Below are 24,325 nucleotides of genomic sequence, written 5' to 3' on the forward strand. Positions count from 1 at the left end.
TATTGTCAGTTTCATTTTCTCGTGTTTGAGGTCACCCCTGGGCTGCACAGCAGAGGAGCAACACTCACTGGTTCGAAAATACAACATAATCACTTTCTATTGCACACTTTGGTCTCTGAAGTCTCCACTGTCTTTAAAATCTGCACCTGCATTTTGTAATGCAGATTTTTCCAAACCTGGGAGCTATCACGTTATTGTCCTTTTCTTTCTTTCTTCCAAACATTGAAAAGCTCTATCTGTAGCCAGAGAATTAAAGGTATTTATTAAGCTGCCAGTAGCTTCTTGTATTTGCTACGACAATGAAATCATTCTTTTGCTCCCTTCAGGGTCACCACAGAGGATCATCTGCCTCCACCTCACCCTAGCATCCTCCTCTGCCACACCAACTCCTCTGTATATCCTCCCTTATGACATGCATGAATGACCTCTGTGGTTTTCCTCTTTTACTCCTGCCTGGCAGCTCCATCATTAACATCATTTGTCTAATATATGAACCGTCCCTCATCTGCACCTACAAACGCTCAACCTGAGCAGCCCCTCTGATGTACTCTGTTTCTTGTCCATCCTTCTCACTCCCAGTGAAAATCTTAACATCTTCATACAGAATTCACATTTCTTCATGTTACAAACTTATTCCAAAATTGATTATTTTATCATATTTTATCTCAGAATTCCACACACAATACCCCATAATGGTAAAGTGAAAGTTTGCTTGAAATTCTTGCAAATTTATTCAAAGCGAAAAACATATAACGTGTACCCAAGTATTCACAGCCGATCTCTGATGCGATCCCACCCCCACCTCGAGCCCATACATCACTCCAACCACGCACCTCATACATAATGCACCTTACTTTTAAACCGGCTCCGATAGAACTCATGCGAACATACAGTAGAGAATGACAGCTAAATACACATCGGCATGGCACTAGTGCTTCACCCAGTATGAACTCCTCTCATTTGTAAGGCAGTGAAAGGTTATCCGTGGGTTCTTCCTCGCAGACAGCTGTTTCCCTCACCGCATTGGAAGTTCTGAAAAATGAACTAGGTACTGAGAAATGCGTGCAACCAAGTGTAAAAAGGCACTCTTTAAAGAGTTTTATTTCTTCTGTCACAGACTTGTTGTTTCTTGTGCTCATTATGTGAAAGTAATTCCAGCATAAAAGAAAAAAATATCAACAGGAAAGCAGTCTGTACTCATTCTGCATTCTTAGCGTCATCTGTGGCTAATATGGGGCTTCAGTGCTCTGAGTTAGTCATGTCTTTGATTCTGCGGTCCTTTAAGTGTGAGATTACTTCTTTGTGTCATCTCGGGCCTCAGTGGAGGGAGAAATGTTTGTGCTGAAGTAAAGTATGAATACCTCTGGCACCTGTACCCTCATTAACCTCAGTTAAGCTGTTAAATACTTGAACCTTGTTATCAACCGATCCCTCAATGAAGTATGAACAGTGGAGGGATTATTAAATAGAATAAAAAAGTTCAACCATATTTGAGTACATTTAGGAGCAGAACAAGCTGTGACCCCGTAAAGTGCCACTAGAGCGCAGTCTCGCACCAGTGATAATGTCAGCCACATGCTTTCGAGCAGCCTGCACCTGTTGCTGAGCCCGACGGTCTTTGAGTGCCTACAGGCTCATGCTGGCATCCCCTCAGTGCAGGATAACGTCTTTTATCACACGTTTAAACGGCAGAAAGCTCCACTGACTTTTGTTCCAAAGTTTTAGATTTGTGATGGAAAAAATAATTGGGCTCAGTCAGGATCAATTGTAGAGCCCTCTTGTGGAATGAATGCTCAAGGACATTCATTTTTGCTGCACTCCTAAGTCTAAGTACGCTTCATAAACTTTTCTTTAATGAGGAAAATGCAATAAAGCACATTAAATGTGGTCAATCAAAAAAGATGAGAAAAAATGTATTTAAGGAAACAGCTCGCGCGACTTTAAAGAAGACTATAACCTTCGTTCACTGATTCCTGTGTTCATGCGTGACAGACCGTGTTGTGTCAGCTGTGAATAAGTTATCTAGATAAGATGTGTGGCGCTGATTTTGCTGTGCGTAATTTATGGTTTTGAGGGGAAATATTTGCATTTGGGAAAACAGGCAATAATCCATCATGTATATCGCTTTACTGGTTATTACATCCTGGTATAAACAGCTGCATAATGGAGACAGCTCTCAAGGATATTCACCGAACTGCCTTTCGAGATTACCAATGTCTCGAAGGCCATTCGAGGAACACAATAGATGGCTCAATTACCCACTGTTGTCTGTCAAAGATATAGTGCTCTCCCAAGACGTGCAAGTGGATGCGGCACCTGTGAAGTGACGGATTTTGAGAGTAAGGTGTACGCACTGAACACGGAGAAAGCGGTGCCTTTCGAAGTCTGCAGGAGAGCACATTCCGGGCATGGGTGAGGACGGATAAGATGTCAAAAATACTTCTGTTTTTGATTTTCCACCTCAGAGTTGTTTCAGATCAGGACACCTTTCCAAAACAGTGCTTTTTTTTCACTGTTTGAATTCTTCATTTGCTTCAAATTCACATTACATTCCTGTGCAATGACAGTGTATCATCGCAACTCTGAGGGAGCGTTAATGAGTTTCGCAGGTCATTTAACTGCTAACAGATTCCATCCTGTTTGTGCTGAAAACTTTCATCACTTTTTGTTGTCCTTTTTTTTTACTTGTTCATTACAGTTTGTATTATGCATTAGAAAATAAGGAGTTGCACTTATTTATGGATAACTGCCTGCTTAAGTCCTTCGGCAACTGCCAAGTGACCATCCCTTGCAGGACATGCATATCCTCAGTAACTTGTTGGAAATGAAAGTTATTTCCTGTCCCAAAGCAAGGCGCACGTGTGTTTTGACATTGCTTGAAACATGTGTTCAACTTTCAGTCTTGTGCAGCAGCAGTTTAACTTAGTGTGGACCTAAATTGTTCCTCTGGTACTTCAGTGGCTCGCAGAACCAAATTTACCATTAATGTCTGTTTGGTTCCCATGTGAGAAATAAGCGGGTGAAAAACTGCGGTGCTTTCTGTTCCGTTCTACTTTATACTCCTACTGCAGTACAAATCAGTGCTGCTTCTTACTACATTTGTTTGACAGATCTAGTTACTGGCCCACGGGGATTCACTAAGGTAAAGTTCAAACGTGTGTTATTGCATTTAACAGACGCCTATCCATTTTTCTCTTATATGGCATCATTTAATAAACAAAAATGAGTTAATGAAACCTCTATTAAATCACACGGCTCTTGCTCAATCTTCATTTGGGGTGAGAGGGACATGGGAGTAGGGAGCTTATCTCCAGGAAAAACCCTGATCTTTTCATTAGACCTGGGATTTGCTTCTGCCCTTTTGGACACAGAGATTATGAGAACTGATGTAGCTTGTTCAGATAGAAAATACCCCAGATCTAAGGATATTTAGACCCCGTGATTATCCGGCAGTTTATCACTATATTGTCATGATTTAGCGGAGGAAAACAAGACACCCTGAATAAGTTTATGTTTCAAAGCACTGCTGCCTGTAACAGCTTTCATCTCCATCAGGTGGCAAAAGCATGATAAGCAGGTTGATTGTGTCTCCTTGGCCCCGCGAATATAGATATGATCTAGAGGGCAGAGACATGCCTGCTCCTGTCTGTGATGACAGGATAAGTGAGGATGTCTGAATGTCAGGCAGGAAGGATGAGCACTCGGTGCAGACATGCATGTGTCTCGGTGTAATGATATAGCAGTCAACAAGGTAGGGTTTTTTATGTTAAGGATTTATTGTACCTTCTGGATATAATCATCATTCTTTCTTCAGGACCTCTTCTTGATGGCTGCACAGTGCTTAACAGTACTTACAAAATGTGCAAGCAGTGCAGCCTTCCCCACAGGTAATTTGTTAGTAACCGGAGCCGGTATATTTTGCATTTTTAATCCCAGAAATTTTATCCGAAAGGAAAGTTGTCATCCAGGCAAGTGAGTTTGTGACATATAGGCTACCCACCGCTGGTTTCATCAGAACAAGGAAAGGTGAAAATGAGAGATTCTCTCTTCTTGGAGGACCTGCAGCTCTCCCCGGCACTGGCTTGTGAAGGAAACCATTCATCTAGCCCACTGCCGTTCCTTCAGCACTGTCAAATTTCAGCTGAGAGCGGGTGCAGAAACTGTTTGGAAACATCTCCCTGACTTGCAGTAATGCAGTAATTCTTATCGGGATTCGCTGTTCCAAAGTGTTGGGTTTGCCCTTCAGCATATTGGATTTGACGTGACGTGCATTGCTGACTTGTTTTGAAACTACGATGAGTTGAAGACGTGTGTCAGCTCCTTGCAAACAATGCTTCTCCACTTGTGCAGTTTATGGAAAAACTTAAAAAGGAGCAGGTGCAGACCAGATTGAATGCTTTTTTTTTTCTAGCTGTCAATGGAGCAGACAAAGACCTGCAATACACAGAAGCAGTGAGAGAAAGAGCAGAGACACTGAGAAGTCTAGAAGTCTGTAAATCCTACTCAGTGCTCTGAGTTCTTCCAACCTTTGACCTTATGTTAATTTCACCTTCAGCCTGCTGGGCCATAGTGATTACCTGCTGTCCCAAACAACAAAATCCAAGTTCCTCTGTAGAAAATGACGCCTTCTGTCTGGTGCCAAAGGAACTGTTGTTCCCCGTTTATCAGCTTAGTGAAAATTTACATTTTAATTGAATCCTGATGTTTGAGCCAAACTATACTTACTGAGTAACTGGAGCCCCTTCAGAGAAACAACTTACAGGCTTGAAGTGCGAGTGCAGCGAAGATGACGGGCAGTCAGAGCCGCTCACATCGACTATGCAGAATTTAACTTCATGTGCCAAGATAGCTCATTCTGCCGTCACCAGGAATATCTTTGGCTTTAGTGTGTGTGGGAAAAATCACAAAACTCCAGCTGGACTTTGTGCGTGTGCATATTTACCCATCAGCTTGTATGTGTTTTAATGAGTTTGAATGCGCCAGGATTTTCATGCTTGCCAGGGGTGTACATGGAACGTGTGTAAAAACAGAAGGGAATTAGAGGTGGGCTTAGGATTGTGTAAGTATGTGCATGCGTGTGTGTGTGTGAGGGTGTTGTCTGTGTTCTCAGATCACTCACAGATCAACGCTCTAACATACTAATTAGGATGGACGCGTCCACTCCTACTCTGTCTTTGATGTGGTTGTGTTGCCCAACTGTGCTGATGTGCGATACTCAGTCTAATAAGACATGAGATAAAAAGATATGATTCATCAGCACCTGTCTGTGTTTGCTCGACCTTTTGCATCCATTTAGAATATTATATTAGACAGCGGTGGGGGTGTGAGCTGTGCGCCTGTAGCTGACAGAACAAAACCCATAGGTCTCATAATGTGGGACATGACAAAGAAAAACAGAAATAATGTAGAAGCTGAAACCAGCAGCAGCACAGTATTCACGCTTGACCAAACCAAGACTGAGCAGAGACTGGTGAGACTGTGATACTGTACTTATCAAGCTATGATTACCTTTGGTATAATGATAATAATAGCTTAATACCTTTGTATAGCACTGGTCAAAATACAGAGTTACAAAGCGCTTCACAGTTTGAATAAAATCCACACACAAGAAACTAAACTGAAATGAGCAAACCCACTCTGGGAACTAAGAGAAATCAAACTGAACTAAAAAACAAAATGAAAATGAAATAAAAAAAAATCTAAAATGGGAATCGAAAACTATAATAACTCGAGCACGGTACTGTAACAGGATGCCTCCACTGTCATTAACATCAGCATGAAAACTGTGTACAGGGAGCTTCACGACATGCATTTGCATGGATGAGCAGCTCCTAGCAGGGGCGCCTCTGGAGTTTTTTCATAGAGGTGGCCATGTGGGGGCCACTAAAAATGTTGGGGTTGCACACAAAAAACATAATGTTCAATTTTGTTATGCTGATGTCAAATATAGGTTTCTTGAAAAATATGGCAAAAAAGAGAGAAAGAAAATAATTATGCTTAGTTAATTTCCTGCTATTAAAGTTGATATCACTGAAAATAGGTACATATGAAAACCAAATAAGATTTTGAAATTGATAATAATCTGTTTGAACTGATTGATTGATTGATTGATTGATTGATTGATTGATTGATTGATTGATTGATTGATTGATTGATTGATTGATTGATTGATTGATTGATTGTTTGATTGATTGATTGGAAGTCCCAGCCATCACTTTAATGATTCTCAGCAGAGCTGAGCAGAAGCAGCTTACAATTCACTCTCACCAGTGGACTAAAACCAAAACCAGTACTAAAACCAAAACCAGTACTAAAACCAAACGATGAGCCGCAAAGTATGGGAGTTATTTGTTTTATCTTTTCGCTTTTATCCACGTTGTAATTTTTGTAAATGGTCTGCATTTATAGGTACTACAAAGCACTTTACATTGTTTTTTTTCCCCTTCACTTATTCACATACTGATGGCAGTGCAGTGCAACTCAACCTGGTATTGAGTGTCTTGCCCATGGATACTTCAGCATGTGGAAGCCTGGGTCATTGATGCTCAATTGAGGCTCAGTGATGATGATCATCAAGACATCCCAAAGAAGCGTCAATCTGCTGCCTGAGCTAAAGCCCCCCCCTACTACTGACCAGTTTCAGTCTTGAAGTAAATGGTTGGGGTAAACCTTTCTGAATCAAGAAGATGGTTTCTGTTTGAAAACACGCTTTCTTCCCAACACCAGTCTTTACATTAGTTTAGAGATATTACTAAAGTGTTTCATTACACAAAGAACCTAATAAAGGACTATACATACTCTCGTATGGACGGAAGCGCAGCCCATTAAAAAGCAATTAAAATGCTGATTTCATTTGTTATTATTATATGAATGCCCGAATGGGGCACCTGCAGGCTTCTTCCAAGTGCTATGCATTGTAACCAGATAGTGATTAACTTATGCATTATCCTGCTGATAAAGACAAACTGAACAGTCAAGAGCATAAATAGAGAGACAGTTTTGCAAAAGAAGTCATTAAGATTCTGACTAATTACATCTAGTCTGACCTTCCAGTCACATTACTTCAGCTGGAACAAATAGACTTTCTCGTTGCTGCCCTTACCTCGTGCTTTCAGGGGCAAGGGGAAAAATTTGTGGCAATAGATGGGAGCTGCGACATTGTAACTTAAGGAGATTATGCTTTGGCGTGACACTAGAAAATGTTATCATTTTAACAGAAAGCAGATAAGAGTTAATTAACTGATAATGGCTCTCTATTCACGGAGATAAAAGCCAGTGCATTGAAATGAAAGGGTGGGAGTCAAAGAGAAAAATGGACGTTCTGTAAATCTCAAAGAAAACGCAGCTAATTTTATTCCTCCTGATTAAGTTTCACATTGGGATGGCATGAATGCTGAGTAATCTTTTTCACAGCTGCCACAACAATGACCTAAACCGAGGAGTATGAATTTAATCAAGTCTATTTCTATACAAATTGCATTACGAGCTTTATGGAGAAAACACTACACCTGCCATATCAGAGCCTTTGATCGCCTGATGATGACCTCTTTTTTTCTTCTGCATCTCTGCTTTCTGGAACGCAGCATAATACAACAAAGCAAATCAATAACAGCATCACCATGAAATTAAAAAAAAGAAAATGCTTGGAAAAAAGTCCGCTTAACAAGAAGGCGAAAAAAACCCCTACAAATCTTCCTCCCTGTATGCAATGTCTTTGATCAACTTTCCAGCTGGGCAAGTTAGGGCTTTTATCAGCTGTATCCTCAGCTCCCACAGATGAGAAACAATGTGCTTTATTCCATTACACTGTAAATCCAATCTCATGCTTCACGCTCTGTAGAAGAGTAGCAGGAAGAGCGAATGAATGAGATGACATGGGGAAATGTTGACACCAATCCCCACAATCCCTAAGGCGACACCAGTCGGTCATTGGGATACCTTTGAGGGATTCTCAGCAATTAACCAATCAATTAAGGGTTTGATGGGGCTCCATGTAGCCATTATGCTAATGCTCATGTTGCTGAAGTGAGAAGCGCACGCCTCGCTCGACAAAGTGCCAAAGTCTGGCTGTTTATTCCTTTGTTGCCTTTTCCAGCCGAGAGGTCACACTTGGGAAATCAGTGGCCTTCCTAAGGGAAAGATTTCAAGTACACAATTAAGAAATAATTAGCTTTTGCCGCTTGAAATGTAGACTTGTGCACATAAATTCTGATATGTTATCACCACTGAGGGCAATGTAACACACTCTGATCTTATAAGAGCAAATGAAAATTTCTGAAAATGACTGGATTGAGAATGTCTCTAAAAGCTCCGCATTGCTGCAGCTGACTCTCCCAGACATCTGATGAATGCCAAATTATTAATGAATGGGGAGAAATGTGATATTTAGTTCTTTAAATCTCTTCCAAACAGCCTGTAATATTCACTGATCTATCGCTTGCATGATTCAAATGAAGATATAATGCCTTTAAAAAGCTTTTTATATGTAGTGGAACCTATATGTTTGCGCTTGCTTGTTCATCCCCTGGCACCAGTTAGCAACATATGGAACTGTCACCATTAGGTGTTGAACACTGTTGGGTGCTGAGGAAGCTGATGCATGACTAATTGCTGTTGAAGCTGTTCTCGCTACAATGTATCGCTTTAAAAGATGTCATTTTGAATATTGCAAGATGAAATCTGGTTTAATCCCTGCAAACTGTAAGTATTATCTAATTTAAAGTCAATGAATAAAAACAGACATCTTTGCTGAACTGGCTCTTATCGAACCGAATCTCATGAATGTCAAAGACAGAGGTGCGAAACATAAGGCCTGAGGGCCAAAATTGGCCCAGCAAAGACTCCAATCTGACCAACTAGACAACTTTGAAAAATGTGATGGTTGGCATAAATTTTTAGACTTTTAAATGTATTTTGGTAACTTTTGCAGCTTTTCCCATTGATAACAACCTCTCCCATGGCCTTTCATACTACATCAAAGTAATGAAGTAATAGATAAACAATTAAATGTGGAAAAAATACTGGGCAGTGAGCTTCTGTAATTTTACACATTACACAGGGATATGCAGACAAAACTGAGAGATATTTTTTAAATGACACTTGTTGCTTATTATCAGATATCTTAAGGAATAAGTGTGTACTTAAACTTCTTCTTTCACCAACAGGAAAGTTTCACTGGTCCGGTTCGCTTAAGATTAAACTGGGTTGTATGTGGCCCTTGACGTGAAATGAGTTTGACATCCCTGGTCATAAAGAAAATGACACACTTCTAGGCATGCACATCGGGTTCAGAAAGTCTGGACTCTTTAACTGACTATGTTTGCTTTCCTTTGAGTCCATGGTGAAAACATGGTCTGTCTAGAAATAGCAGTCAGGATAAGATGTGTGGAGGTGCATGGGAAGATGATGTTGATGGGTCTCAAGCCAGTTCCAGGTAAGGTTTTTAAATTTGATCTCATTTTTACCTTTTTGATCGTACCTCATATGGCGAGTTCAGACTGAACACAAGGTAACATTTTTGTGCAACGTGAGGCAGAAAAAATCTACGCAAAGATGCAAATCAACTCAGTTTCAAAGTATCTAATTCCAGCAATAGGTGATATTTTAAAGAAGCTTGTTTTCCCACTAGTTGGTCATTACAGGCAAATATCTGTTGATGTATTTGCGTGAGTAATGCAAATACAATGTTTTTGTTGTCTGTGGTGTTCTTTTAAAGTTCAATTCAATAAAAGAAAAAACAGAGAAAACAAAAGCAACTTTTAATTAAACCTATGCGTGAACAACAAAAGGTGCTGCAGGGAAGAATAATCCAGCCAAAAGTCCCACCAAGGAAATCTAAACAGGGAAAATAACACTGATTGAAAACGGCAACAGAGAAACAAGCAAGACATCCAGACAGAGCATACCTTGATGGACTGACAAAGATGTAGTGAAAGCATAATGAGTAAATACACATGTGGGAAACCACTGTAATGACAATCACTACATGTGTTTTTATTGGGGGTTTTAATGCTTTTGTGTGCTATTTCTGGATTTCTGGGTTCATTTATTTTGAAAATCACTGTTTTAAATGCCTGTACATATTTTAATTTCCACCTCCCTTAATTAAAGTAATAAATTACCCCTGCTGAGGAAAACAGACACAAAATGACAGAACAGCGGGACTAAGAATAGAGTGGAAGTGCTGCAAAGAACATGGAAGGGTAATGAGGAAAACATGGAGAAGCAGTGAGCCCCGGCAGGGCATCAGTCCCAGCGTTTGGTCAAGTGGAATACAAAGAAATCAGCAGAGGGATCGGGTTATGGCAAAGAGAACGTGGACCGATGTGGTGGTTGGTGACCCCTATTTTAATGAGCTGCTCCCAGTGTGAGCACCCCACCAAAGGACAGGTCAGCTGTACTTTACCTCCCCAAAACTGACTGTTTTATTCCTCCACTGTAGGCCACAAGACTATTTTAAAGACTCGTCTGTGTGTTTTAATGCTGTGGTTCAGTTTTTACTATTTTTACAGTTTATATAGTCCATTTTCTTTGTTTTTCTTGTTGGGACTCCCTATCATTTTTAATGGTTATATCATTTATTATCAAAGATTTTTAAGCATTTTATGGTATTTTTAGCATTTATATTGTTGATAATTTATTTTTATTAATCCACATGCTCTCTTGGACTCTTTGATTGCCATCCTATATGGGCTGCTCGCCATCCGATGTTAAAAAAAAAGGAACTTTTTTAAAAATCCCTGTTATTGTAACATAAAATGTGTGAACACAATCAGGTCAGAAAAATTGCAAGAGCAGGAAGACACAGAGCAAAAGCACCAGAAAAAGAAAAATAACTGCCAAAATAAAAAATATAAAAGGACAAAGCAAGAAAGGTAGATAAAGAAACAGACAATGTGAAGACACAGACAGAGAAGCTCTATAAGCAGAAAGGAACTAAAAAGAAACAGGGGCAATACTACTGAGTTTTTCAAGGAACAATGGTAAATTCCTTGAAGTGTCTTCCTGAATACCATGCTTGATCACATAGATGATTTCATTATTGAACAGAGCATAGTGTCCACTTACAGTTACTCCCCTATTCTCAACAGAATATACACCTTAATCAGCCACTTTGTTAGACGTAGGCTGTATGAAGTTATTGTGCTGTTTAACTGCTAGTTATAATTACATAATCAGCCCATCACGTAGCAACAGCACAACAGCAACTCATTGCCATGTGAGTTTTTTCACATGGCACGTAGACGACCTGCTGAAGTTCAGACCAAGCATCAGAATGGGAAAGAAAGCTGATTTTTAAGTGACTCTGAACATGGCTGTTGGTGCCACATGGGCTGAGTATTTTGGAAACTGCTGATCTCCTGGGATTTTCCTGCACAGCGGTGTCTAGGGTTTACAGAAGATGATGTGAAAAGAAAATATCCAGTGAGCAGCAGTTCTTTGAGCTAAAATGTCTTGTTGATCCTCAGAGGACACCTGCTTCAACCTGATAGGAAGGTAATAGTACAGGGTTCGTACGGGTGCTTGAAATCCTTGGAAATGTTTGGATATTAATATTGCCTTTTCAAGGTTAGTGCTTTAATTTCGGATGTGGTGCTTAAAACTGCTTGAAACTGTGACTGTATTTCATTCACCACAAATAACTATCTGATTGAATAGTTTTCTTATCAGATAAAGCAAGGGTAGGCAAATCCAAGCCTCAAAAGCCGGTGTCCTGCAGGTTTTAGATGTGTCCTTGATCCAACACTGCTAATTCAAATTGCTAAAATTAACTCCTCAACATTTCTTGAAGTTCTCCAGAGGCCTGATAATGAACTAATCATTTGATTCAGGTGTGTTGAACCGGGGTGATATCTAAAACCTGCAGGACACCGGCCCTTGAGGCCTGGAGTTGGCTACCCCTGAGATAGACTTTGCGAGTCATTTTATTTTTCTAAAAGCAAAGATTCTCCGCTTGGGCTGCCTTGCACATCTGCATGTCAGTCTGTTTCAACTGAGGCCTGTGAGGCACTATCAGCCACTGAGACAATAGACAAATTTATGTGTTTTCATCTATGAATATTTCATACTTTTATGGCTGCCTGTTTATTTGAAGGAGATGAACAATATATAATATCAATATAATAATACCACAGATGATAGATTAAATAAATAAATAGATTTTAGATGGATGCTTGTGCATTCTGAAAGTCTTACATCTTGAATTGAACACAGTATGTCAAATGTTCAAAGCCTTTTCCAGTCAGTGCTGTTGTCCATGTCTGTCTTAGTTTACATGATATTATTAGCATAAACACTTTAAAGGTGATCATTTATGACTTCAACAATAATACAGACAGCAATGCAGTTAAACATCTTACAGTTAGTTTTATTAGGAATGAACTTAAAAAAAAACAAGTCTCCTATTTTTTGTGTCATTTAGGAAATAGGCATCAATATCTGATTGGAAGACTTATTAATTTGGCCTTGCTGTATTATTTTGTGGTGTTTGGTGCAGTTTTCTTGTTTTGTGGGGTTGTTTTTTTTCAACAGGAGATGAATATCTTTCTTTAGTTGGTTTGTTCACATTTGCACGTCATACTTTTTAAGTGAAATGTGTGTTTTGAGTGTATACGCTTTATGCATATAAGGCAACCTTTTCTTTTTACAGTATTTTGTGTGGTGCGTTTTTCAATGTTTTAACAAAGGGGGAACAAAGGTGTTTAAGTCAACCTAAGAATGATTTGTAATGCAAATTGCATTCATTTTGCATTTTCATGCATTCTTTTTTGGTAATGGGCTAGAAAAGCTTGAAAATGGACCTTGAAAGTGCTAAAAAGTGCTTGAATTTAACCCTGGAAAAAGGTATATGACCCCTGAATAGTAACTCATATAACTACTTGTTACAACCAAGGTATGCAGAAGAGCATCTCTGAATACCCAAGTCACCAAACCTTAAAGCAGATAGGCTTCATCATACCTGTCAGCTAAAAACAGGAAACAGAGGCTAAATTTTGCACAGACTTATCACAATTTGGGCAACAGGAAACTGAAAAAAAGTTTCCTGGACAGAATTTCAATTTCTGCTGCAACATTCGGATGGCAGGGTCAGAATTTGACGTAACACAAAAGCCTGGGTCCATCCTGCCTTACATCAGCGGCTTAAGCTGCTGCTGGTGTAATAGTGTCTGGGATATTTTCTTGGCACACTTCAGGCTCCTTAGCATCAATCATTTAAACGTCACAGGCTACCTGAGTATTGTTGCTCATTATGACCAGAGTGTCACCACAGTGGATCTTCTGATGGTTTCTTCCAGCAGGATAAAACACCATGTCAGCAAGCTTAAATCACCTCAAGCTGCTTTCTTGTACATGACAATGAGCTCATTCACTGTACACAAATGGCTTTGATATGAGAGCAGCTTTAGGATGTGGTGGAACAGAGTCACATCGTGGCTGTGAACGACAAATCTGCAGCAACTGTGTGATGCTTATGGACCAAAATCTCTGAGGAATATTTCCAGGATTTTGTTGAATCCATGCCATTAAGAATTAAAGCAGTTCTGACGGCAAAAGCGAGTCCAACCTGGTACTAGCAAGGTCTACCTAATAAAGTATCCACGGGGTGTACTGGTCTTAAAAATAATCTTGCACATGTGATAAATTCTTTCTTTTTTTCTTTTCCTATTTAGCACAAAACCGTGCAGCCGTCTGACCAGCACCATCAAAAGAGCGTTGGTAGTCTCTTGTTCTTAGAATTCTTCCTTTCAGGGACATTTACTTCATATTAACTTCCTCCATATAGTTTATCTAGCATAGCCTGACTGAAGTGCTCAGACATTTACTTTCATCTTGTCCAAAGGCATACCTCAAAGATGGGAAAAGGTGAAAGTGACTCTGGGGGGAGGGCATGTTCAAAGCCAAAGCAAAAGAGTTTCTTCCTTTTTGCCGAATGGCCTAAATTTCTTAAAAACAAGCAAGTGCTTCCATCTTATAATGCCGTTTTGACGGTTCCGGCTCTACTGTGCGAGGACAGCTAGACTCTCCCGAGCTCATTTTTCCCATCAGTAGGCAAAGCAGCTCCTAAGACAACTTCAGAGAGAAGACTTTCTGAACAAGCTCACGGTTAAATCACCATCTCAGCATTACACTTGCGTCTCCGCTAATAAATGGAAAAATAGATATTTCACTCTACCTCCTACACACATCCTGGTGCAGCTCTGACTTCTAACCTCTAAATGGAAAGCTGACAGTAATTAAAATGATTTTGTTTGTCCAACGTGGGGTAAAAACAATTACCCAAAAACCCCTTTGCCTGTCAAAAAAACTTCATTGTTATGAGCAAGCTCCTACAAGAGATGATGGATGTCTGAATTTCCAGTAATGCCTCCTTTCTAATGAGTTCCCCTGCCATATTGCAGGCTCATTATAAAAAATACAGGATCTTTATTGCTGAGAATAATAAGAAACGATAATATCCCAGTAATGACTTTGATTATTATCAGTTAATGCCAGTTTTGGTCGCTGTTGTCAGCCTTGCTGGTTATTTTCTCTTCTTTAATGGGCCAGTTTATGAAAGTCAGCGTTGGCTGAAGATGCAGATATCAGCTCTGTAATAGGCAAAGACAGTGATGTGTTTCATTCACTATAAGCATGCATATTTTAGGGCAACTTAAACATCTCTTCCAAATCTTTTCAATTTCCTCAGTCTGTGTTTAGCGTTTAGTCCAGCAAACTGTGAAAAGCCTGACATACTTTTTGGATTTTTATGTTTCCTCTGCAGACACATAAATCATGTTTCCAAAACTCTGGAGATAAAAAAAGGAAAAAAAAATGCACTGTAGCGAGAAGACCAATCTCGGTTTCCTGTGCATACCTGCTTGGAGTGCATCACGGTCACACAGACCTGCACAAAGGCAGAAAGCATATCGGGGACATCTGAAAATATGTGCATGACTGTAAACGTGTCGTGTTTATGTATGTAATATAACTGTGTGCGATGCCTGCACCCTGAGTCGGTGCGTAGCCATGCTTGGATGGATGTGTGCATTGAGAGAACAGACAGCACCATGCAGTGAGAGGCCAGTGAAGTCACCCTGAAATACAAGATAGCGTTGAAAGAAACAAATTGCTTCTGCTGAGTTAGAAATTGGAGGATTTATTCCAGTTTCCGGAGACGGTTCGGTCAGTATTGGTGAAGAATCACTCTGGTCCCACGAGGCCCTAAAGAAGCAGCGTACAGTGTATTTGTCTGCTTAATCTGAGGTAGCACTGCCTATGTAAACCTCACCTAAAAATGTGGTGGAAAAAGCTGGAGGAGTGGCTCTGACTGCAGATGACAATGTACGTTTAAAGATGACCACAGACAGTTTTGCGCACACATAGTAGAGACTATAGGGTGAGCCCACTGCACAGACACATTAACAAGTCATTACAAATGAAATCTGAATTTTTAACTGCATGTTATTCCCCTTTTAACTCCACGTCTGCCTTCAGAAGATTACAATGCACGGGAGATGGCGGTAGTTTTCCCCACTGTGGCTTCTCCGGATTATACGCGCCTTCAGTACTTACATAAGTGGCTTTATTTTTCTATCCATTTAGCCATGGGTAGCTTTCCCTAGTCTATCACCACTTAAATTGCCTTTGGGTCTTCAAAATTACTGACTGGGAATAAAATATCTTCTTAAGACAGACGAAAATCAGCACATTGCTCTCTCTAGTGGGAATGGCAAACATCATGTCCACCAGTCACATATATAATTGTTCTCTACGGCCTCGGCCTCTCCATTTTGACATTAATTAATCTGAAGCAATCTCCAAACTGCCCATGGGGCCAAGACCTCATGCCTCCAAACCTTCAATTCCCATGATTGAATTTCACAGAGTTCATCTCTCCAGCCCTTTGCCACCTCGCTAATGGTGATGGAGGAGGAGAAAAAAAAAAGAAAAGATACTAAAAAAAAAAGAAGAGTAGGGAAGAAAAAAAACTTTCACTATCAGCCATATTCTTTTTGCTATCCGTCATGGGCCATAGAGGGGAGGACAAAGACAAATACAGCCAGCCAGAACCTCAGCAGAGAGCGAGAAGGATGACCCCCTTGGACTCTGGTGCTGCATTTCATTATCTCACCAAGTTCATTCATTCACTACCTTTGGACGGATTTGGCTCTTATAAACACTCCATCATACCGCTACGCTGCATTGTAGCAGGCTGATGAGAACAGGGCAGAACCACAAGGATCAGATAAAGATGGAGTAAACGTTCATAATGATGTTATAAGTGAGAAAACAGAGTATAAAGCTCAATCAGGGGAGCGCTATATTTACCTGTCTCAACTTCTTTCATGTGTTTGAACCACGCTAATGTTTATGCGACTGTGGTAGCGTTTGGAGCTAATTGCTAACATCAGCACCTTGCAGTTTTTTATGTGTAGCACCATCAGACAATAAGGCTAAAGGCCTTCCATAAGAGGAACGATGGGTATTTAGACCATAAAGAGCCAGTCTAAAGAGGCATGTTTTAAAAGAGGAGGGTAACCCAAGCTAAAACTGCTTAGGGGTGGTGCTCTGTTTAAGATGGCTTAAACAGCTGAATAAAAATGAAGGTGCACTGCAAGAGATGAACAGAAAGTATTTCATAAAGCCAGTGGCAAAAACTCCTTCCTTGGTCATAATTTCAAAAACACTCCAAGTGACGTCGTCCCCCACCGTCTAAATTTAGCTCGTTAGCATGATAATATTTGCCGGTACTGAAAAGTAAAGTCATTATTTTTGCAGGGATTCGGTCTGAAACCAAACTGTTGCACCAGTAAAACCTTTTCGTCTGATGGTGGTATTATGTGGGAAGTGAAAATGATCACCAAGAATGCTTTAATTCATCTGATGAGACGTAAATGTCAGCAAATTTCATTTAATACATGTTCTCGAGGGGTCACCCGCTGAACTGATCATCTTGGAACGTCTTCACCAACTCTAGGCTAATATTTCTCCTCTGCTAAGAGAATTCACAGAATCAGTAAAAACTAACCTCCTGGTGGAGCTAAAAAAGGTCAGTGGATCACTAAAGGCATTGAGATTCACCCTCTGGGTACTATGGGTGTATTCGCTTCTATTCATAGCAACCTATCCAGTGTTCTTATGAGCTATTTCAAGTCTGAACCAAGTGGTGGGCTGACAGATCAATATCGTCATCCCTACAGCATGATGTTAGCATGACTAATAATGTGTAAGGAGCTGAATAAAATAGCAGCCTACAGAAACTTAAAGCCCTTAATAATTTCGCTGAGTCTGACACCTCACGGAGAGCCCTTTACCCCGTCGCATACATACTTCCTCTGACACTCTGACAGTTACGGCATCATCGTCCAATCCTTCCTCCCATGAAGCGTGGCGGGGGAAGTAGACTTTGTGGAGTCTTGGCACTACAAGGCCCTAGATGCTGCTGCTGCAGGGGCACAGTAAGGCTGAGTAAGCCTGAGAAATCACACGGCTTTGGCCCTGCTGCAGCGTGGGATGGCTCATTGAGTCTGCAGGTATGGAGCTCAGAGTGAGGAATGACTGCAGTCTTTCACAGCTGGCCGGCTCTTCTCTCTCTCTTTCTCTCACCCTTGCTATCTTTTCATGTGCCCCCTTTTATTCCACAACTCTTCCTCTCCTGGGAAATGACCAAAACATCTTTCTTGTCTCTTACTCACACGTACTCTCAACCTCCTGAGTTCCAGCTTGACTCAGCCGCTTGTAGTCACTCTCGTATTAGCGTGTGAGTGCTCCACAACATGTGAGCGCTGTTGCACTTGCGTGTCGGCGAGCGTGTGTTTTGTGAGTGTCCAGGCGGCTGCCAGGTTGGCTGACGGGCTGTGTTTGCGAGGTGCGAGATGACGTGGGGCTTGAAACGGCAGAGAAACTGCGTGACAGATGGCCTGTGTGACAAAGTGATTTTAGGGGCTCGACTGTGGTCGGCTGAGGTTTGGTACTAAAGCAGGGGCTTGGCCTGCTGTTATTATCTCCTTCCATCAGTGTACAGAGGCACAGATTACAAATGCACATGCTTGCATAAAGGAAATATGACAAAAAATGAACAGACATTGCTTTTTCCCTCTGGTATTATTATTTTTTATATACAGTTTCTTTCATCGTGACAATATTTTTGAACCAGTATTCAGTTGTGTAGAAGCTGAAAACTCCAATTCCTCAAAAAAGCTGCCAGATGAAACAATACACAAACAGCAAGCACACACACACAAATACACAAATACATCCCACTAAGATCTTACATGACCGGGTGAATTATAGGAGACTTCTTCTGTGGTTGCCTAGAAACTTGAGTGCGTTTGCCTGACATCAAAACAGGAATGCAAAGCAACAAAGGTAGCCGCACACACCTCCACAAACACACACACACACACACACACACAGACAAGCTCCTGTGTAACTTTGATTCATTCTCACGCCTCCCCATCACAGGCTAATGTACTCACAATCATCCATCGCCGACTCTGATGGCCCATTCAAAGACACGCCATTGTTTTTCCTTCGCTCTGAAGTTGAGCTGCAGCTCGGCGGGTTTTCGCCGTTGGCCGTGAGGGAGTAAAACATCTATTGTGCGGCAGAGCAAACCAAGCGAACTAAAAGCAAGCCTGAAATTCCTGAAGCAAAGTGAAAAAGTTCTGGAGGTCACAGCGTTTCCAGTTGATGAAAGTGCATTTGATTTGCAAACTACTGCCACAAAGTCACTTCATTGTATCAGAGCTCAGTTTATTGTTTCATTGTATTTGTCAGTCACTACCATTGCCTTTGGCATTGCATATCTCTATCCAATCTGTTCTGATATTTTAAGAACGCAGATCTGCTCCCTTTGCATCTCCCTGCACAGCAAGAGAAAGGAAAAGGTTACCCACGCATTTCCCAGAGTTGCACAGAGGCCACTTGAAATGTAAATCTCAGCTTTACCCCCCCACCCGCCCATCCCGTTGTGGGTAGCGACATTTTTATGAAAATTACCTGATTTGAATTTAGATGTGGATACAGGGGAGCAGAAGCATTCACAGAGGCATGTTCTGGTTTAACGAAGAGGCGTATTAACAGGCTGTTGTTGACTCTCCAGCGTGTCTGTCAAAAAGACAGACACACTTTCAGTCACAGCCTTAAAGCTGTGTACGGCTGTTTGGGCTTTTGGAGCTTGATAGAGGGATGCGCTCATTCACCAGGGGATAAATAGGTAATTGAACCGGGGGATGTCGCTATTAAAATATACAAAGGCGCAGTCACACGCCACTGTCACTTTCTGTCTTGCTTCTCTCTTCTTTCTCTCTCTCTCTCTCTCTCTCAGACACACACACAGAAACAGACACACACATATCATAACCTACATGTTAAATCTTTGTTAAATCTTTACTTTCTAACAAGATGAATTTGCTGTTCAATGAACTTGAGAGAGCGGCGAGTGGCTTTTGTCCATCTGAAGGATTCACACAATATTGAGCAGCTGGGTCTCATAGTTAGAGATATATGCATGACAGGGTTCAAACCCACTTGCAGTGAACACCCTCTCTGCTGAAGTGTCCTTCACTAGCTCACCAGTTGTGCACATGATTGGTAGCTAACTCAAAAAATCTATAATATATGAAAAATTCAATTTAAGCCCTTTGAAGAAGGATTATATTTCCAAATGTAGCTTAACGCACCCTGAGGATTCAATGCAAATGAGTTCAATTAAAAAAAGGGAGGGAGTGCTTTTCAGATTCTGACATTGACCTCTGACCTTCATGAAAGAGAAGATCTGAGGAGATTTTCACATCTGAAAACAAGTGCATGACTAAATAAATACGTTTAAAAATAAAGAAAACAAAAGAAAAAGCTGAAGACCTTCCAAATCTGTCATCCCACTTGTAGCTCCAGCGCTCAGTGAGCTCTAGTCCTCTCCTCCACCTGCAGGACAGCTGTGCGCCGCTGCCACGTCTCTCCTCGCTGCTGCTGCTGGAGTGGACGCGCAAAGTGGGGGCGCAGTCCTCAGCCATCAAAACCCTGCTCGCAACCCTGCGCAGCTGTAACCGCCAGCAGCACCGGGCGCATCACCCGCCTCCGCTCCTCCCGCTCCTCTCGCCTCTCGCACAGGCGCTGAACGTTTTAGCGTAAGGGAAAGTTTTGCGTTTTAACGCGCCGTCGCTTTTTCGCCACACAGCGGAGGCATATCGTCTGTGGCGCAGCGCGACAGTGCGGTGTCCGATTACAGATCGTGCGCCGAGGAGCCACCGGCACCAGAGCGCTCCTCCGTGGGAGCAGAAATAGCACACGGGGCTCCTCAGGAGGTACGGAGACGGCACCATCTCCGTTTAACCGAGTTTTACCGAGGTCCATTTCTGACCAGAGGCACAGCTGAAGTGAGGATATTTTCTCTTTAGCTCATCTTTGCTTTCTGTCTTTTTCCTCTGCGCTGTTCTCACCGGGACAAGACACGCAGCTTCGCTCCCTACTAGATGACCGGGAGTTGGACACCTCACTTGGTAAGGCATGAAAAATAAAAAGCGGATTTTTAAAATTTTGAGCTCTGCGCCAGCTTTGATGTTATTCGGATATGCTGCTGATTTCTGCATTTCTTAACGTGTTTTCTCCTGATCACAAACGGACGACTTTAACTCACCTTTAAATGACATTTTTGTACCTAAATCACGCGTTAACATGCGTAAAAAATCCAAACACTATCCGGCAGGATGGGGATAGGGTTGCATGCCTTGGGGCACATGCCTGCACTTCTCCACAATGGGGTAAATAATCAGTTTTAGAAGTTTTGCATTGTGCTCTGCGACGACTCGCCGCTTGGTGGTGCTGGCAGAGTGCGGCCATCAGCAGGTACCTCACAGCTTTCATCAGATCTTTACATCTCACACATTCGCAGCAGTGTCTGGCTTTTCGCTTTCCTCTTTCTAATATCTCATTACAGCTGATTAGGGTTTCATATCACGACCGATCTAATAGCTAAGCCTCTGCTTCATTCACTCCTTCCGACTTATTTTGGGAGATGCTTGGAAAATATGTGTTGTGTCACAATTTTTTAAAAAGAAAACAAATAAGGGGAAAAAAGGGCCCAACAGTATAGCAAATGGCAGTGCACCAATCCTGAAAACATCAGTGGCTTTTCGCATCCACATCTTCTTTAGTTATCCATTAAAACAAAATCTGATGTTATTCAAGGATTTATTCCACTTATTATTATTATTTTTTTCTTATAATAAACGTCCTTGCTTTTTTATGTAATGTTTGGCTCCTGCTTTGATAGAGTAAAGATTTCAATCTCTGCAGCTTTTGTTGAATTTTTCTTTCTCACCGTTTTGATTCCACAAGAATGAATGAGTGCCCTTTGAGAGACACTGATTTTCCGCGGTTTAATGCTAGTAATTTTTATTTAATCACAATAACAAGATGTGCCAAGTTTATTTCATTCTGCTGATCTCTTTGTTGAGGTATTCAAACTTTTCAGCCGTGCACCTCAAATTTAATTCTGCTCACTCACACACTGCACAGCCAGAGCTGTCCTTGAAGGCTTTTTTTTTTTACCCAGGATTTTGTAAAACTATCAAAAAAGAGAGAGAGAAGTTGTTTTACTATTGGAATAAAACCTTCATTTGAACTTTTCTTATGCTGAAAAAAAAAAATCAAGCAAGCAGAACTCTTCCACAAAAGCCAAACTGACATAGCTTTCATCATGAGTGAGTTGGTTAAAAAAATGAGAAAGGACAAGTTAAATATACTGAGGGATCTGCTGTGAAGGGGGGAAAAGAAGAGATGGAAAGATTTCTGCTGTGAGGAGTTAATGTATGTGGTTCTGCTGCTACCTCAATGCTCCTCACGAGCCTGTCCTTGCAGCACGTTTAGAGGGCTGCTAATCTCCAACTGTGACTATGCTGATGAGTGTACATTATAATTGTTAACTAAGTTGCTTTTCCCCAATGTTTTTCCTGGCCTGAAGCAAACACCTTTTACAAAATGGTGCACATTTTTCTCACATGTCGTTGTCCAGAATGTCCAACCCACGCCAAACTCTTTTCTCCATTCAGACTCGCTGTTTTTATCGGTTCTGCAAGTTTTTTGGGATGTCTCTTAAGTATTGACCTTAAGGATGCTGGGACTCATCTGTGCCATCACACCAGTGGAAATAAGTGACCATCATCCAGATGGAAGAATTATTCAGGCCTTTTATTAGACGCTGGAAGCTAAAGTCCCTTTCAAAAAGAAAAAGGGGAAATAAAAGAGGAAATAAGTGCTAGGAGGTTTTTTGGACAAAATTGGTGAAATGCTTGAGAAATTTGAATGGAGAGAGGAAAAAAAGAAAAAATGGCTCAGAGCTGCAGTCATCAGTTTAAAGAGAGAAAAAGTAAACAATTAACTGAGGAAACTGCCATTTACTTTGAAGCTTAATAAATCCTTTAAGTAACTTTTAATCCAGATTAGTGGTTCTAGCTTCTCAGATGTGAACATTTGCTGCGTTTTCTTGGTCTCTGATAAAAGTGCATTTGTTATCTTTGAGTTTTGGACGGTTGCTTGGACAAAACAGGATAGACTGCGTTTGCTAATGATCGTTTTCAGGGGGAACTGTAATAAGCAGTATTTGTGGCGTGCAAAAAAACTCCACCACCAACTCCTGCGCTGACAGAGAGACGAGCAGCAGGCTCACATGAGCCCATTGTATGTAAACTTGCTCCACATTCCAGCGCGCTGTGAGGAGCAGCATATGATTAGCTGTGATTGATATTTGTGTTGCGTGGGGAGTTTGCCTGAGCGCTGACACAGAACCCCAGCAGAAACACAGCAATTAGTCCCAGCCTGAAGATGTTCTGCGATGAATCCGGCGGTGTCGGAGCACGGTGAGACTGTGTGGTCACCGTGGAAACTGATTGAATGACAAGCCCCATTGTTGTCGACCTTTGTGATTCAACATCCCCTCGGGGGTTGAGCTCCGTTGGGAGGGAAAGCGAAAGGCATTGTCTTGCACGTGCAAACTAAACAGCCATTAGCCTCTGGCCTCTCTAAGGCCCCATTGGTTACTTATTTGTGTGACACCAGCAAGATGGGGTTTTGTTAGTTTGTCTCTGTACACGCAGCCTCACAAAAGATGTGAGTTTATTGGGTGAGAACTGCATGGAAGGCCAGATTTGACTAATTCTCCCCAAATGGATGATTTATTGCTCCTAAGCAAGGAAACTTGGAGTCGCAAACAATAGCTGAAGTGGTTTTCTGCTCATTCCCGCTGTGCTTTGTCCTCAAGCTACCACAGGCTATTTATACATTACAACCACTTTGCCATTATCTCATCCCTCCTCCTTGGTCCTCCTGCCACTTTTGATTTCAAGACTGTGGCAGCTCCACAGAATCATCCCACATGTTGGATGATTGTTTAACTTTATAATTCATTTTGAGGGGAGTTCAGCGCCCGTTTGTGCCATTTCTGACCTATCCTGACACAAAGGAGAAAGTTGCCAGGGTGAAACTAAGCACTTTTTTCTCCTTTTCTTTCTTTTTCGCTTCTGTCATTGTCAGTGATATAGCGAGATGGTGCAATGTTGCTATGGCTACTCTCAAGGTTTCCTACCGGGGATTTGAAAGGCTGTTGAGAGGAAATGAAAATGTTGGCAAAATGAAAGTTTATCAGCCACGCCACTTCTGTTCTTTAAAGGCCAAAGTGTCCTAACAGTTGCCACAGAGACCGCGAGGAAGTTATGAAGTGGGATGCATAATGCAACCCCAAAGCATCTGTTGTTTATCTTCACAAAAGTTGACGTCTCTGTGTGCCGCACGGAGATCCCAGTCCCTTTCCGTCAAGGTCACCCGTGACGCTTTTTAAAAAACGAACATGGCGCCATTTTTTTTCCAAAACTCACGCTGTGAGTCTGTTTTCCTGCGAGGAATATTATATTACAGTGCTGCGCAGTTGGGGTAAAGTGAGCTAAAGTAAAATCAAGGCACGTACAGGTGCAAAATTAAGACTGACATGCAAAAGAGCTGGAAATGAAATGATAAAAAAAGTGCACGTGTAAAAAGAGACACACACACACACAGACATGCACAAGCACACCAGTTCTCTGATGGGACCTATCCTTGTAAAACAGACAGAGGAAGCTGTGGTAATTTCACACTGCATGCTAAACAGCAGAAGCAGCGCAAAGCCAGGTGTAGGAAATAATTTGAGTTCAGAGTGAGGCAGGGAGGCGCGAGCGAGCGATATGTGATCCTGGATGTGCTATTGCTTCTGCTGCTTGGATCCAAGAGTGAACGCCTGCGGTTTGAGTTAAACATCCCTTCGCATGTCCACACGTCAGAAGGAATTAGCACCACTAAACCAGCCGTCACT

The 24,325-nt window shown here is 41.5% G+C and overlaps 1 protein-coding gene across 5 annotated transcripts in view; it reads left to right on the forward strand.

Annotated features, from left to right (window-relative positions):
* Window positions 1-19,965: 19,965 nt before the first annotated feature.
* The window catches only part of sema5a (sema domain, seven thrombospondin repeats (type 1 and type 1-like), transmembrane domain (TM) and short cytoplasmic domain, (semaphorin) 5A), a 140,738-nt gene continuing 136,378 nt past the window's right edge, over window positions 19,966-24,325 (forward strand). For 3 of the 5 annotated variants that reach the window (XR_269493.4, XR_002063341.2, XM_025910406.1), the window contains exon 1: window positions 19,966-20,483. The gene's annotated coding sequence lies outside the window, so the exon portion shown is untranslated. The remainder of the gene's footprint in view (window positions 20,484-24,325) is intronic. The other 2 variants (XM_013270374.3, XM_025910405.1) reach the window with 2 other exon arrangements.

This window comes from Oreochromis niloticus, linkage group LG9 (assembly GCF_001858045.2).
Source record: "Oreochromis niloticus isolate F11D_XX linkage group LG9, O_niloticus_UMD_NMBU, whole genome shotgun sequence".
Lineage (NCBI taxonomy): Eukaryota > Metazoa > Chordata > Actinopteri > Cichliformes > Cichlidae > Oreochromis > Oreochromis niloticus.